The following is a 4,408-nucleotide window of genomic DNA, read 5'->3' as shown; positions in this document are numbered from 1 at the left end:
TCATTTATTGTATGTTCTTGCTTGGCTCTGCAATATTTCTTTCTAATTGTTATGGCAAGCAGAATTTGATATTTTTCATATTAGGTTTGAGTGTTTTTTTTATATTTATCAAGATGTGCTCGATTTAGACTACAGATGATGGACTCAATGCGTTGACAAACAGCTTTTATTTGATCTAAAAGCTTATGCTGTTGGACTTAAACTAGGGTCTAGCAATGGGCCATTGCCCACCTCAACCCCGAAATTTTAGAGTCATCTTGCGCAATTTCGAGGCATAATAGAAGCTACTATTGGTTGGAATGGGCTCAGCTCAAGCCGATTTGGGGTTCGTCCATACGACACATTGTAACAAGTTACTTAAGTTACTTGTCTAGCTAGGAACTTAGTTACCCGAACATGAACGTGACAAGTTACTTAAGTTACAAGTTGTCTAGCTAGGAACTTAGTTACCTGAACATGAACGTGACAAGTTACTTAAGTTACTTGTTGTCTAGCTAGGAACTTAGTTACCCGAACTTGAACGTGACGGCGATGTGAGCTAGACAACGGAATACACTGGTGTAGGCGTTAGCATCATAACCTTCATTCAACCCTTTGCCCTCAATATTATGTCCCATAGCCCTAACATGAACCCCAATTCCAAACTTCATAGCAGTGGTTATATTATCATTACATATCTATTGATAATGCTTCCCCACCTAGTTTGCATTTTCCTGTATAATAGTCATATTATAAACGTATGTACTTTTTAAAAAACTTTCATTTTCCGTACACATTTTTAAGACTAGATAAAATACACATTTTTTAAAATCAAATGTACGATACACGTACATATGTATTCTTCACATTTAATACAAGTGTCTTACAAAATTTTCAATAATACAGACAAAATTCACGTATTAAATTTTTGACATATTATTGAATAAAAATAATATATATTACAAAATTTAAATATTATATAGTGGCTGTATTTTTCATTTCTATTTTTTTTTAAATTTTACTAAATAAAACATGTACATATGTTATTCATATTTTTTCCGTTTCGTATTTTATTAACTATTCTCCACTAAATAAACCGCAAGTGAACTCTCATCATTTACATGAACCCAAGTAAATTAAATAGTAAAAAATTATTTACCAAAAAAAAAAAAAAATTAATAGTCAAAACAAATAGCTACTTTATAATATTTTGTTATTGGACTCCACAAAGCATTTTTAAAAAAGGGAAGGTCAGACCACAAAGCTATAAATTAGACCCAATCATAAATGCATAGCACCAAATAAGAGCACTCGGAATTACAAGAATGATAAAGCTTCATCATCACATTTCACTTTGCAATTTCTGCATGTTATACATACAAGCTCTTCGAATACACTTCCTAAAGGTTGAGCCAAGTATACGTATGTATCAACATCTGTGTATAGCATGATATATATAAGGGAAGAAAACAAAGCCATCTCTTTGTTGGGTTAGTCTTTTCTTCTTACCAAAGCCCACACTGAATTACAATGATCTTGTGGGTGCAACTGTTTTTGAATTAAATTTGGGGAAAAAGCAAAGAAAAGGCCTGATGATCCGTGGGCAAGGATCTAGTGAGAACGCCTATGTGAGGACATAACATAAGAACATCGTTGGATCTAATCTAACGGGTGTATGAAAAGCAATTGTAAGTGAAAGTGTTGTATTAAAACGAGGCCTTCTTCTCTCTCCTCCCTAAAAAACGTCCCCTTCAAAACAGACGTCCCCTCCAAAACAGAAGTCCCCTCCAAACCAGTTGTTCACTCAGTTCAATGAGGAGGCCATTTTTTTATCAGCTTTGATTGAGAAAGAACTGTAACACTGAAGAGAGAGTGCCCATGTTAATCGTTTTTCAGTTTGAGGAAGAACACATAAACGGTACCCTCATTTTTCTGGGTTTCCCATTCAGGCGAAACAAAGGAATCTTGGATTTTATATTTTCATCTTTGTGGTTGGGCTTTTGTGGTTGGAACTGGCGTTGAGTTGGAAAGTGCTGACTGTACTGTTGTGGTTATGCTCTGTTGGTTTTGAAATCCTTGAGCGCGGTCGAAACAGGGGTTGAGGAAGATGAAAAGTTTTTGGGGTTGATGTCCAGATCTAAAAGGGCTACGTTACGTTGTCATATTTGTTGAAATTTTGAAGTTGGAAATCAGTTACGAGGTAAGCCATATACTGTATTTGTCAATTTCATTATTGGGCATCAGTATGAGTCACGTTAGGTTGTATGTATGTCTTTAATGTTTCACCAGAGAGTCATTTGCATGTCATATGTTAGTTAATATATATTTTAAAGCTGTTTGAAAGCATGTGCCAAATATTGGGCATCAGCATGAGTTACGTTAGTTTGTACATAGGTCTTTAATGTTTTACAGAGAGTCATTTTCATGTTATATATGATGGTGGTGATGTGATATTCAGGGTTAAATTGCAAGAACTGTGAAATTGAGTGCGAAGGACAGGTGACACCGGAAGTAAGTTCGGACTTGAAACCAAAATTGGGACTTGAATTTGATTGCTGTGAGGATGTGTTCAATTTCTATAATATGTATACCACGAAAGCCGAATTCGGTATTCGGTGTTCTACAACGAGAACGTGCACATTCACAGGAGAGGTAACAAGGAAAGAATATGTGTGTTGTAAACAAGGGTATTCGTTGACAAGTAGTATGAGTTGTAAGAGAAGACAGTGAGGTTGTACTCGAACTGGGTGCAAGGCTAAACTTGCGATTTTGAAGGTAAAAGAGAAGAATAAGTACACTTGTAGGATTCAATGAGGTACACAACCATGACATGACCACAATTGATAAAGTCCATCTATTGAGATCTCGCCGTAACTTAACATAGTCTACAAAGGTCTATAGTGCACATATGAGCAAAGTTAATATCCCTGTATATAAACAGGTAAGCCTTCTTGAGGTGCAACTAGGGGAATTGGAAAATGTTGGGTTCGTTAGGAGAGATGTCTATAATTATGCAAGGACGTGCGTGGGGAGGTGATTGGGCATGATGCAGAGCTGATGAATGAGCATTTTTTGGTTGAGCAAGCAAAAAATGAATCATTTTATTTCAAGATGGAGGTAGATTCGGAAGGAAGGATGGGTAATGTTTTTTGGGCATATACAAGGTCAAGACGAGCTTATGGGTTTTTTGGGGATGTGGTGGTATTTGATACGACGTTCAACACAAACCGCTATGGGATGGTCTTTGCGCTTTTGTTAGGTGTTAATAGCTATCAGCAGACAGTGTTGTTTGGTTGTGTATTCCTAACTAGTGAAACCACAGATTCATTTGTATGGTTGTTCGAAGAATTCAAGAAAACCATGCCAAGTGAGCCACCCAAAATGATCATCACTGATCAAGATGCAGCCATGTCAAAAGCAATTGCTTTAACTCTCCCGACAACATTCCATAGATATTGCATATGGCATATCTTGAATAAGTTTACGGAGAAACCCGACATTGGGGAATGTTTTTCGGAAATGTGCAAATGCATATGGGGTATGGGCACGAAAGAAGAATTTGATGCCAAATGGGGTGAAATCATCACAAGGAATGGGCTGAAAGACCATCTGTGGTTGAGCTCAATTCATGCTTTGCGGGAGAATTGAGTTCTATCATATGTAAAACATGTGTTTTCGGCTGGGATGTCAAGTAGTCAACGAGCCGAAAGCTGTCATTCATTTTTCCAACAATATATTAACCCGAAAAACATATTGATGGAATTCATTGTACGTTTTGAAAGAGCTCTTGGTTCACAGAGGCACAAGGAGTTAATGACTGATCATGTTGATAACAATGAAAACCTCCACTGCTATTTCGAACACTAATGCAATATCAAATGACACGCATTTACACTCGGGAAATTCTTGAAATATTTGAGAGGGAAGACTTCAGAAGCCTTTTATTCTTGTTCGAACTTGTAGAGCAAGATGAGACCCACTGAAGGTACAAAGTAAGTGAGCGGGTAAATCCGGGGGTGACAGGGATGAAGGAGCTTGTGCATGATAAAGATACCGATAAAGCTTATTGCAGATGCAAATGATTTGAATTTTGGGGTATTTCGTGCCGACACATCCTAGCATTTTTAAGAATGAAGTAGGTGGAGCACTTGCCATACAATTAAATATTGAAACGATGGCTTCAAAGTGCAAAGTGCGGTGTAGTATATGATAAGAATGACAAAGAAGTTAAATATTGCGTTGACGGTTTGGTTTTGGTTAAGAGATCGAAACTTTGCAAGGTTGCAGGTGATTTGATAGATTCGGCTTTGTTGTGTGATGAAGGTTTTGAGTTGCTGGAAAATTCATTTGGTGACATTCATGGGAAGCTTACAAGGTTGTTGTCATCAAGAGCTCATGTCGAAGAAGAACCCAATGGAGAGGTTGGAAC

Source organism: Prunus avium, chromosome 4 (assembly GCF_965620075.1).
Source record: "Prunus avium chromosome 4, drPruAviu1.hap1.1, whole genome shotgun sequence".
In the NCBI taxonomy this organism is placed as follows: domain Eukaryota; kingdom Viridiplantae; phylum Streptophyta; class Magnoliopsida; order Rosales; family Rosaceae; genus Prunus; species Prunus avium.
Note: the sequence above shows the minus strand (reverse complement) of the source record.